General features: G+C 36.1%; 1 protein-coding gene across 7 annotated transcripts in view; it reads left to right on the top strand.

The window, feature by feature from the left end:
• Positions 1-13,187, top strand: part of LOC128021422 (spermatid perinuclear RNA-binding protein) — an 88,965-nt gene that overhangs the window by 14,813 nt on the left and 60,965 nt on the right. For 5 of the 7 annotated variants that reach the window (XM_052608561.1, XM_052608564.1, XM_052608560.1 and 2 more), the window contains exon 2: positions 12,505-12,572. The gene's annotated coding sequence lies outside the window, so the exon portion shown is untranslated. The remainder of the gene's footprint in view (positions 1-12,504; positions 12,573-13,187) is intronic. The other 2 variants (XM_052608562.1, XM_052608563.1) reach the window with 1 other exon arrangement.

The following is a 13,187-nucleotide window of genomic DNA, read 5'->3' as shown; positions in this document are numbered from 1 at the left end:
TCATCTTTTTGAGATGTTGTGAAGTGTGTTTGTGTATCCATCATGATCGTGTGTTTTCTGTATGAATGCTTTAAACTTTAAACTTGTGATTTCAAATCATGCTCCGCTTTATGCATTTGTCATATTAATGTCATATTCACTGTGTGCTGTATGTAAAATGAGTGTTAATTTGGCTGTCCAGGTCTCTGAGCAGTTGGGTTGAGCTGAGCTCTGTTTCTGCCGTGATACGACGAGCTGCCTCTCTGCGCTTCCTTGGGAATTCTCTGACCTACTTTGCCTTACGGTTGAAGTTATTTTTACATATTAAAATAATAAAACAATGGCAGTCCTCACAATGTCTTTGCTTTTACCTTTTTCTCTTTTCATTCTTCTGTCACATTTATTACTGGATTGAGGAGGTGGTGGTGCATGGAGAGTGGGTCAAGGAGTAGTTATTTTCCTATTAGAAAAAATTCCCCACATCAGCCTGTGAGGAGTACGGGAATGAAAGGCCACTTCAAAGTGTTGGATTAATGTCAGCTATGATAAACATTGCTCCATGTGATGATTCAAGATTGCAGTGTAACTGATCAGATGCACTGACAATAAGCACACATGCGTACATTCGTGTGTGCACAAAAATGATCTTTGTCTGTGGATGCACTCTTAGCAGTATTCATAGAAGATGTTGCAGTCTCTGGAGATCTGAGTCTGAACTGATGTAAACCTCGATCGTTATTACTAACCTCCTCTTTTACCGAGAGGTCACAGGGGCTGCATTTACACTGGAAGGCCTAATGCACACATTCAATATTTTGACACACATTAGTTATTTTTAGCTTTTTTTTCTGGCTGTTTACATTTACATAAGATATAACTGTGTTAACTTGAACACACTGCCAGTCAGTGCAGTGCTGATGTCTTAAATTGATTGGTCAGATCCACTATGCACCGCAGGATGCAGAATTGTCTGACCGTATGCGTGTGGCCTGAGATGTCTCCAGTCATATACAGAGGAATCTCAGCAGCAGCTTAGGACACAGAGACCTCACTGATTATAAGCCTTTAATGTCAAGCTGATAACAGGCTTTAGGTTTCTCTTGCTTTCTGCTGGTTACTCCCGTGTCAAGTACCAGGATCGTGGAAACATGCAAAATGGATCCGTTAGAGACCGTTGCTCTCACACTCTCACCTTATAGCCTTATACAGAGCTTTGAGAGTAAAAGTAGCGATGCTACCAACTTAACTATCTGTAGTGTGACTGTAGCCGATTAGTTTTCAGAACAGTGTAGTTTTTCCAGTAATGAATCTTCCCAATAAATTGCAGTGTAACGTTACTCCTATGTTAGAGAGGTCTGGTTTTAGTTATTTTAGTGAAACTATTCGTTTCAAACATTCATGCAGTTTTCAAAAAACAAATCACTAATTAATTTAATTATTCATTTTTCTTTTATCTAAATCAAATAAAAATCAGATGCATTTCTAATTATTATTATTTTATTAATTTTCAAGTCTAATAATCTCACCATTATTAAGATCTTGTACATTTTTGTATTTGTGCCAAATAAAAATAATTTTTTTTGTGAACAAGTCTTATTTCCAAAATAACAGAAGTATTTACTTGGGGAAAAAAAATATGAATGTCAATACATACATTTATAAAAATATGCCCTGTATGTCATGACAAAATGTTTTTCCATTACTCATTAATTTGTTAAAATAATCCAAATAATTTCACTTATTATAACTAGATTTTTTAAGTTTTATGATATTCAATCTTTTATATGTCAGTTAAATATATTTTAAGTGATTTGACTTCAAAGACTAATCAAATTCAGTTAATTTTATTATATTATATTTTTTTGTAAGTATGCCTTTTGTAAAGTCTTGAATTAGTTTGTGTGCTGTACTAGAATAAGATTTCATGCTTGATTCTTATTTTTCACATATTTTACATGTTTGCATCTCCTGTCCGGCCAGTCTGTCTCAAATGACCTGTTTAGTTGGTTAGATGACCCAGTGCTTTTTGATTGGAACCGCTTGGGGCATGTTTCGGAAATGACACGCCCCTCACCATAACTGCGTGTTTCATCTGCTCAGCTGTAAATATAAAAAACGGCAGCAATGTTGCCACCTGAAAAGGCATTTAAGAAAGCAACTGAACTCAAGTTTTTAAGTTGAAGCAGGTGGAATTTTTTTTACCGTGGCAATTACATTAAATAGCTAGTCTTCTTAACTTCTGTTGTCTAGTTTTATTCGGTTTTACTTTTTAAAATTGTAGCTTTCAAAGTTAAAAGGGTTGATACAATGATACAGTGTGTCTGTTCATTCCAGATTTGTTGATTTCCTCAACACCGTCGGTCACACTCCATACACCCCGAGATGAGCTCAGCTACTCATGGATTTCTGAGTCAACCTTTTGAGTTTGCAGCTGTTTCCTGTTGTGGTGGTGAAGCAGAGAGTGACAACACAAACCGCACCGTGTCTCTTAACACCCAGGAGTGGGAGGGAGCCAGTCTCCATGGTAACTGCAGGAGTAAAATAATTGGGCATGGCCCAGATTGTGTAAAGAGTGATGTACGGAAGAGGGACTTTTCTCCTGCTTTGTTCCTTAACTCTAGCTTCCTTTGATCAATGCACTTCTTGATGCTCTTACATGACTGGATTAACTGCTGTAATCTGGGCGGCCTTAACCCTCAGTAGTGATAATTGCATCACTTTTTAATTTAGTAATTCATCTTTATTTCAGAAATCGAGTCACAGTTTTCTGCCTGACTTAAATTGGTGTGCTAAACCGGAGTATGATTTCTTTGGCGTGCAATGCAGGTTGAGAACATGCAATGGTAAATATTTAGGCTCTTGGGCAAATGAGCCCCAGACATTGAGTGTATTTTATGAAAGTTTGAAGCTGGAATAGCCCTGGTTTGATTCCTGTATTGAGCAGGGCGACGTGTTTTTAAACGATGAACAGAGAACTCTTTGTGAGGGTGAAGCTTGACCCATTGAATTTCTATCGATTTTAGGTCCACTGTTCCTGTTCAGGCCAGATTTGAGTAGCTTGTGTTTCTCTCACTCTCACACTAACAAGAAGTTGATGTTACTGAACTAGCTGAATGAAGTTCTTCATCTGTAGGACAATGCAAAGCTTAAAGGGATAGTTCATCAAAAAGTGGAAATGGGAAAGTGGAAAAGGTTTTTATACTTTTATATGAATTAAATTCACAATTTGGAAATATTATTAAAACATTTCAGTGATTTTACAAAAACATTTTTCACCATAAAAACCAAAAAAAAATTTTTTTTACATCAACAATATTTTTGATAGTTGAGTAATTGGTTGATTATTCTGATGATTAATCGAGTAATCAGATATATATATTTGTGGTAATAACAATAGACCTAAGTGAATGATAGACTTTAAAAATGACTTAAAATACATATAGAATAGCAATAACAATTGGTTCAAATAGGCATCAATAATTGGTTCAAATAAAAGGCCAAAACTATTAATTAAATGGTTTTATCGAACAAAACAGTTTAAATACATAATGTAATAAAACAATATAATCAAGATAATCCAAGCAGAGGGTGCCGACGGCCTGACGATTGTTTTGACACTTTACAGCGAGATCTAATACTTATCGACTAAACAAGATTGAATTCAAACATCCACTTAATCTTTAATATTTGGCTACTTCTTCATAATAGAAATGCCAGAGCGACTGTAATTTCCTGAACAAGAACATGTGGACATCAAAACATGTAAACTCTGTGTGAGGAAGAACAGTGATCATATTTAGGGCTGGGCGATATATCTAACGATATGATCATACGCATCTAGTCAGTAAATCTGGTTTTAAATGGAGCGGCATTTAACAGACAGAGCCGTAGATCACTGATAAGCTACGTAATATCACGTTCATTATCACAGATGAACCGCCTTCGATAATGAACGCGATATTGTCCAGACACTGTGACAGATATTGAGTAGCTTGTCAGTGATCTACAGCTGGTAATTGTTTCTCATGGGGATAATATAGCCTATATATTGTGTTTTTTATATACCATGAAAATAAGTCTGTACATTCATGAGACTTTAATGATATTGGTCACCCCCACTTCTCATTATCTCACGAATAAATACATGCCTGCCACACTAAAAGTCAAAGGCATTAAATCGTTCAGCAAGATCAGACGTACTGTTAGAGTCGGCTAATCTCTGGACTATCTTCATGTGAAAACTGTCTCCTGAGCAGCTACTGTTAAACACTTCAAACCTTTTGGTGCACTTCACCAAATTGCTGCCTTCAGTAACCAGCGTTACTTTACTACTCAAACAGTGTTGTGACTGAGCTAGGTTCAAAAGTCACGATCTGTCAGATAAAACATACTGTTGAGGATTATTTTCCTCTCAGGCAGGGAGAGAACTGGGCCTTCGCTATAATAGCTTTGCTAAGCCATTGTCTGCGGGAGTCAGGTTAACAATCCTGCTTTGGCAGAGGAGAGTAGCGCCTCATTGCTCAAACAGAGATGGTACGCTCTGTGCGAGATCTCTGCTGGACACGTCTGGTCTCATGGAAGGCGCTTGGGACCTGCTGAGAAGCTGTATGTGTTGAATGGTTTCACCATTCACAAGTTACAAGGTTTTCACAGTAGAGGCATGACTCTGACCTTTCGAAGTTCGCAGGTGCATGTGTGACGACCCCCATCTGAATCCTCGCTTCATCACGGCTGAAACTCGCTGCTATTTTAAGCACAAGAAATATAGTTTAAAAAAACACTGCTTTTAATGATTGATGTTTATAAAGACGATGCACTGTAAACATAATCTGTGAATTTGGTCGTAAAAACAGGGTAGCTGTGGTTGCCAGAACATTACCATAAATACATTTGGAAACATTTCAGGTTGTACAGATGCTTGTAACTCATGAAGTATTAAGGATCATTCAGTACAATTTTAGGTTCTGTTTCTTAAAAAAATATCTGGGTTTATTCATTAACACCCCGAATGTTAATTTCCAGAGATTTAGGGATCTCAGTGTGGCTCCATGTCCAAATTTTATCCTTAAGATTGAAAACTAAAAGTGGTTTCTGACACTAGTACAACCAAAATCTAAAAGTATATTAAGATCTTTAATACTTCTTGAGTTACAGGCATGCAAACTTAGGAGGAAAAAAACAAGAAGTGCTTTTTCTCATTTTTGAACTGTTACCATTGGCATATAACTCAACAAAAAGGCTAAAGTCAACAGATTTTCCTTACAGAGCAACCAATCTCTGTGTAAAAATAACATGATGCTCCCATCTTTCTGAAGTCATTTTTACCTCCCTGCAATTTGGCTATGTCATTTTTTGACCTGAAAAAATATCAATATAAAAATCAAGAGGGACCTCTGGTAAGTTGACAGCATGAGCCGTCTGACCTAAAAAACAATTTTCCCCCAAATTCCCAGAAAAAACATGTTAATTTGCCTTTTCGGTCAAATATTTTCAGTTGTTGAAATGTTAATGCATCACCACGTAAATGTTGTAGCCTGACACACTGAAGAGCACAAACTCAAAACTGAGCTTATGAAGTGAGAAGTGATTTTGTTCAAATGTTGGCATTCATGTGAGTATTTTTACTTTTTTTTATTCTTTATCCATGTGCTCATCCCTCCGTCTGTGTTGAGATGCAGTCGTTCACTCTCTGAGGAGAACATCTGGATGTCGAAGCCTGGCACTGTTAATTAGGACTCACTCACACTCGTTCACACTGGAGACTTTATGGCTTTTCACAGTCATCTGAATTAACACTGAAAAGAAGCTGTTCAGTCAGATTCATGAACGCATTAGAAACACATTCTGAAAAGGCAGAAGTAAAACAAATCTTGGCCAAAAATGAATATGTGATTGTGTTCTTTGCAAGACTGTTGTAGGGTGTCCAAAATTTTTTTGGCGTTAATGTTTTACTAGTCTTTGTTTTTGAATCCAAGCATCACATATTTTGTGTTAATGGAGGAATCGCACGAAACCCATCAAGAACACGACCAGGTCATATTTCCTTAATCCAAAGAAAGAAACCAGTTATATTTTGATTAAAGGAAATCAGTCGTATTTTTTAGGAAACTTGTTTTCCACTTAGACACGCAAGCAGATTTCATTGCATTTCTTATAACCATTCTCCAAAAGGAGCATAAGTGGAATATTTTCTGTAGGCCTACTGTTTCTAATTTATACACATTAGTAGCTATGCTTTTCCTTTTGCTTTACTATAGGAATTCAGGCAATAAGGACAATTAACTGAATTCTTTTATTTCAACATTTTATAGCAAGTCCTTTTAAGTTCCTCTATAAAACATGTTAAATAATGCTGAAGGTACAGTATTTCCTGAATGCTAAAGGCCACTGGTACTTCATAATAATGGCATCCCTGACCTTTCTAGCTGCTGACAAGAGAAAACTAGGGTTTGGCCTGCAGATTCTTCTTGAAGTGACAAGCAGTCAGACTGGTTTGTCAGTTGCCGTTCAGATGGTGAAAACTCATTCTCCGGAATGATTCATTTTTTATCTTTCTTACAAAGCTTTGACACAACACGTTCAGAAGGGCGTTGGCCTTTTTTCAGGAAGAGCTTTATCTAAAAAGGAACGAGTTTGTCTTGAAAAAGCTGTCATGAGTAAGAAAACAATCAGGGGACTGCCATTAAGATTTTCTGTATGTGCCGTTTTATAATTCAGGGCTTTATGGCTCATGGCGTTTATTTGATATCCGATCTCCAAGCTCAAGTATAGGCGTCTGTAGATTACTTCAGCCTTCACCAATTAAAAGTGATAGCACAGACTACACAGATAACACAGTCTGCTTGACATGTATCCCACAGTGGAGCTATTCTCATCTGGAAAGCGACCTTTTCTCCAGCATTGAGAGCGGAGCGCTGTGTGGGAGACGTTGTCTGAGAGCGCTAATTGAATTTCACTTTCCATCATCACCACACGATCCTCTTTACTGACGATCCCGCTTGGCTCATCCCATATGTGTGGAGTTGGACGGATTTAGATGCAGGAATAACACTCCTCATTGTGACAAATATATAGACCTCACTTTGAGTGCCGGAGATAGTGGCATTGCTTTCATACCTTCAGAGCTTATTTATTATCAAAATATTATTGGATTTTATAATCAGTTCTGCATCCAGGGTGGGGTGCTTGACTAGATTTTTTTTTTTTAAACAATTTTAAAAATAACATTTACTTTTTAACCTTTTCTTCCCCTAATATTCTCTATATATACAGTGTACCCCCCCCCCCACACACACACAGTAGATGTATGTGTGTTTATATATATTTATATATATATATATATATATATATATATATATATATATATATATATATATATATATACACATTTAGCAATATTTAGCAAATGTATGATAATTCAATAAAATGTAGGTTGATTTTGTAGTTTTGTATATAATTATTCATGAAGTATGACAAGCAAGTATGTGCCTGTTGTTGTTGTTGTTTTTTTGGTCTTTTATGCTTAATTTTTCTTGCTTTTTTCCTTTTCTTTCTCTTTCATGCATCTTCCTGTCTTAATTTTTTTACTTATTTAAAAGAAATGTTTAGGGTTTTATTTTTCTAATAATCTGTATATATATATATATTTTAAGATTTCTTTAGAAGCATTTAATTAATTTAGAAAGTGATCTGCGCTGACAGCTTGTTAGGATGATTTTATGCAATAAATGTTATAATTACGTATTGTTTTTATTTGTTGGTTACCCAAATACTAGTTTATTTAGTAGTTTTCCATGTAATTATTCATAAAACGTGGCAAGCAAAAATTTGCTTAATTTCTCTTACGCTTCCCTTTTCTTCCTTTCTTGCTTCCTTTTTTGTTGTTCTTTACCTCTTTCCTCCTCTTTATTTTTAGTGTTTTTATGATTTTATTTATGTTTTACATATTATTTGTATCAAGACCTATTTTCTTATTAATTTAGACAGAATTGTAGCACGCTGGCAGTGTGTATTCATTCATAATGGCTGACAAGTAGGGGTGCTATGATTAAACCGATCACAATCGGCCGATAATTGCTTTGGAATGATTGATCAGCTTTCTCTAAAAAGGCCGATCTCTTAAAACCGATCTCAAGCTGATGACGCACCTGCCGTGAGAGGTTTGGCATAAGATGCAGCGGCACCCTTTCAGTCTCTGTCTGGCGTGGGTGAAATAATCATAATCCTTTAGGTGAGATACAATTCATATTTCTTAACTAAATAACTGATAATATAATTTGAAAACGTTTCTGTGAGACATAATTTCACAAACAGCATGAATAAATCACTGCGCGCTCTTTCTCTCTCAAAATGCAAATGGCTTCAAATCACATCCCGTCTTCAGTGTAGGGCAGTAACGCTTTACTGTAATTTGAATACTTTATAGTAACATAATGTAACGTGTTATACTTTTCAAAATAGTAATTAGAGTGTAGTTACAAGCTGAGGTCTCTATACGTTACTGCTGCGCTACACTGCTGAGAGAATGTTTTATAATCTAGAGATTGTAAAAAGGATAAAATATAAATGATTAGCAGGGGCAAGAAGTGCTGAAATTTGCATGCTCATGTTTCCTCTCATTATAACACACAAATTGTAGACATTATGAAATATTAATTATGCATATATTTATTGTGTTATAACAGAGATTTGTGAGATTGCATGAACTTGAGATCCTAGGTGGAGGGTGAACCAACTCCAGGGTAAAGCTCAAAGCAGCCAAAAATTTAACAAAAGCATGGCCACTTCTTTTGGCCACACCACTCAAAACTGCAGTTTATGTCCATTTTTTTTCTTGGCAAGAAATGCATTTATTTAGATGCAGAACCGCCGTATCTCTTTAGGCTATGACCACATCAAACGAGATCATTTTCAGACGCGAGTCAAACGAGCACGGAAAAGCTAAAGCAGCCAAAGAGCTTCAGTAGAACAACTGTGAACTGCGGTCTGATGAGATATTGTTTGAGTATTTGTCAGTAAAACACACTTACCTGTCCCTTCACCCGTTTTACTGTGGTCACACTTCAACAGTACGCAGATATGTGGCACGCGCTCTATATCACTTCATCATTAATAAACCGCACAAGAAACTTTGAGCGTAGTTTACATACCTCGTCCTGTCGTCAGCTAAGTCAAGAATTTATTTATATATTTAAAAGAAAATGCAAAAGTAAAAAGCATTGAATAATTGCTGAAAAATTGTATTACTGTACTGTGTAAAAAAAAGAAACACAATGTTGAAAAAGCATTTTAAGTAACAATGTTTGTATTTAAAATCAAAGTAATGGATAAATGTTGTGTTTGTGGTAAACAGCCATGGATCAAGGAAGTTGTTTTTTGTTTTTCATTTCTTATTTTGTGTGTGTTTTTTTAAAAAAAAGCTTAAGTTCACAATCTTGACAAAAAGCAATCATTATTAATTGGCATGGCCTTCATCTTCATGAGGAGCCATTATTCACTGACTTCACATTTGCTGTGCTGGATAATTGAGTGTGCAGCACTTTGTCTGATCGCAGCTCATGGAAGTATGATTATGGATGTTTGAATTAAGGCTCTGTGCATTGATCACACTTCTGCTAATGCCTCTGTTTTAGTGCAGGACTTGTTGTTGAAACACATCAATACAGTCTTCCAGAACAACTGCTGTGCTTCCATTTATCTTCACAGTATTTAGTCCGAACTCATTATATTTCTTGTCTCATTAGGTCTTGTGTGGCTCACTGTAATATTGATGACAATGAAGTCTGACTTACAGCTGTAAAATGCACAAACGTTAATTTCTTATTGTTCTGTCTATTATGGTTCCTTCATTCCTTCCAGTTCATAATTTCCTCCATCCTGTCCATAATGTTTTTCTTTTTTCTTTATTTCCTTTTCTTTCTCTTTTATGCATTTTCTTGGTTTTGCTTTCTTTGTTGCTTTTTTTGTCTGTTTGCTGTTATTCTTTCATTTTTTTTATTCATAAATTCTTTAGTTTTTTTCTTTCTTGAGTTCATTTCTGTCCCTTCAGTTTTTTTCCTTTTTTTTGTTATTCCTTCATCGCATTCCTTGTTTTGTTTTCTCTCATCCATGCTTTCTAGCTTCTTTTCCTCTCAGCCTTTTTTATTCCTGCATTTAACCTTGTGACGTACTGTAAATAATCCTCCTTTTTCTGTCCATGGATAAGTCACTGTATGGCTCATGAATGCAGTTACTGCCAGATTAATTTTTCAATGTGAAAGATTAGAGATGGCCCACTGTGAAGCGTTTTCGGCGTCTTATTTGTCATCAAACAATCAGGCGTGCTGCTCGGCCGGTCTCTGCAGTGATACTGAAGTGCATTCAGAGGCCCGTGCCACTACCAGCTCAGTCTTGGCAAGATGCCCATCGACAGAGCTGGAGCATGAAACACACGGTCGGTCAGTTTGAAGAGTGCTCAGACGCAGCGGTTGAGTGCCCACTAGAGACTGAATTATCATTTAGGAATTGGAGGGAGAATGATTGTTGTCATCCATTGTGCTTCCAAGACTAATAAATGGTAGATCTGCATGACCTAGAGCTGCTTTTACTGTCACGTTCCTCCATGAACTGCTCACTGACCGCGTCCATCAGGCCCGTTGAAATTGACATAAGTGCCTTATCTCAGCTCTTTGACTGTGATAACAGTGCACTTCACATGTTGCTGTTTCAGATAAGCGATTTTAAACGAGTGTCTGTTTACTTTTTTGAATAATATTTATCATTTCACCCGCTGGAATATTTTTTCAAAGCTTTAAAGAAAACCATTAATTTAATTTCTTTTAAATTCTATATGAACCAAGATTTTTTTTAGCACATATCTGTCAGGCTTGCATGAATGACATGAACAGCAGCATACTGCAGTAGAGACTTCAAACGTTTTAGATCAGATATGAATAAACACAGGGATTTTCAGGAGTTGATTGAATAGTTCATAAATAGTTAATCTTAGAATGATTGGAGAGATTTTGTAAGCCATTGCATAGAAAAAAAATAAATAAGGAAAAATGCTTTTTACTCTGAAGACATCAGTGCAAACCATCCTTTTAGGGCTGAATGATTTGGTAAGAAATTGTGTTCATAATCATATTCATAACATTCAAAGTTTAAAAATAAATCTTCATTTGAATTTAGACCATGTTCACAATGTTTTTGACCCCTTCAATAAATCTATACAATAGTTATCATTATGACCTAATGCGTTTTTCCCCTTTCCAAACTAGTGAGATTCGATGAGTTCCTGTTAGAGAATGTTAATAAAAGCAGTAAAGTGCTGGATTCACGTTGCAAGTGTTGTTTTATTATTATGCCAGAGGCCGTATGTTGTTGTGTGGTCTCTGTCGATAGCCAGTTACACACTCTCCACATCATGTGATTAAAAAAAAAAAAAAAAAGGGCTGTAGCTTGCTGATTTGCTTCTGGTCATTACAGCAGTATTTTAGGGAGCTTTTTGTCATTATTCCTGCTTTTCCTCCATCTCCCAATGTGTTTGATGGAGCAGCAGTGCAGTGTGTGGTGGACCAGTGAAAATGGATTTACCCTGTGACCAGAAACAGTGGATGGTGTTTTCCTGATCACAGCTGCGGTCATAGTTTACTCTTCCACACTGTGGTATACTCTGTGAGCATCTAGTCTGGTGCGTGATGCTGAACTGAGTCTGTTATCTGTGTTCCTCACTCTCTGCCGTCTGGATCTCGCTCGGTGAGGCAGACACCACCACGGGGTCGGTGAGATAAAGCGAGCGCTGTGGAGGATTTTGAAAATAGGATTGCCGTTTAAAATTACTTCTTTATATGTTAATATATTTGAAAGTGTAATTTATTGCTGTGATGTAAAGCTGAATTTTGAGCATCACTGCTGCAGTCTTCAGTGTCACATGATCCTGAAACATTTATTATTATTATTATCAATGTTGAAAACATGATGCATTTTTTTTTTTTTCAGGATTTCATGATGAGTTAAAAAAAACTGCATTTTTGGAAAGAGCATTTCTTTTGCAAAATTTTACTAAATAAAATATATATGAATAAAATAAACAATGCTATATATATATATATATATATATATATATATATATATATATATATATATATATATATATATATATATATATATATATATATATATATATGTATATATGTATGTATGTATATTTATATATGTATTTATGTGTATGTTCTTTGTGTATGTTATTTATGTGTGTGTTTAACAGTAAAAACTATTTTCTACCAATTGTAACTGAACATTTTAAATGTAGAGACTTATAATATTACAGAAATATCTCTTGTCTGTTTATTATCTATGAATTATGATGCGGATCAGCTTCAAAATTAACTTCTTTTTTTTAAGACCATTTTCAACTATCCCTCTTACAATTTTTGATTTTGCATCTTTAAGGCATTTATAGAGTATGTAAAGGACCTCTGTTATTATGATGACTGGTGTTATTCTCCTTCAGTGAATGGATGAATGATTGATCCTCTCTTTCAGCAGGTCCAGATACGACAGCGTCTGTCCGTGAGAAGGTGCTGGACAGGAGCAGGACGTAAGCGCTGACGGTACGTGACCTCTCTCTGTGCTCTCGACCGTCCTGAGTGGGTCAGGCACATAAATCAGCAGTCCTCCAGACCTCTGGGTTTATTTTGAGTACATGCTTTATGGGTGTGGAGCGCACAGGAACTCTTCCCCCACTGCTTATTTTGGGAATAATTAGTACAGGGTGGTCTGGACGCAGTTCAAATGTAGAGTCTTAGTTCGTTAGACTGTATTTGCCCTCACAGCCGCCGGTGTTCGTTGATGAAACTGAACTGTGTTAGTGGGAAATGCCATGTTTTATACCATTTACAATCAATATGGCCATTGGGATGCGTTCCCATCGGACAATGAGGAGGATTGTAGATTTACATGATTGTTTCCATGAACCTCTTTGGAGATAGTTTAGTTAAACGTGAACTGTTTACTTCTGAGAGCCTGAGCCTGAGCTTTGCTTAAAAGGATAGCTCCATGAAACATATGAATGAAAAAGAAAAACATCTCACTGTTTTTTGTCCATACAATGAAAGTCAGTTGAGACCAATGCTATTTTTTGGATCTCACTGATGTTGAATGTATGGACCAAGAAGAAGAAACCATTGTTCAAAAGATAGTCTTTTATGTTCCACAGAAGCAGAAGT

Source organism: Carassius gibelio, chromosome A10 (genome assembly GCF_023724105.1).
Source record: "Carassius gibelio isolate Cgi1373 ecotype wild population from Czech Republic chromosome A10, carGib1.2-hapl.c, whole genome shotgun sequence".
In the NCBI taxonomy this organism is placed as follows: domain Eukaryota; kingdom Metazoa; phylum Chordata; class Actinopteri; order Cypriniformes; family Cyprinidae; genus Carassius; species Carassius gibelio.
The sequence above is the reverse complement of the archived record's forward strand: the minus strand, read 5'-3'. Positions and strand labels throughout refer to the sequence as shown.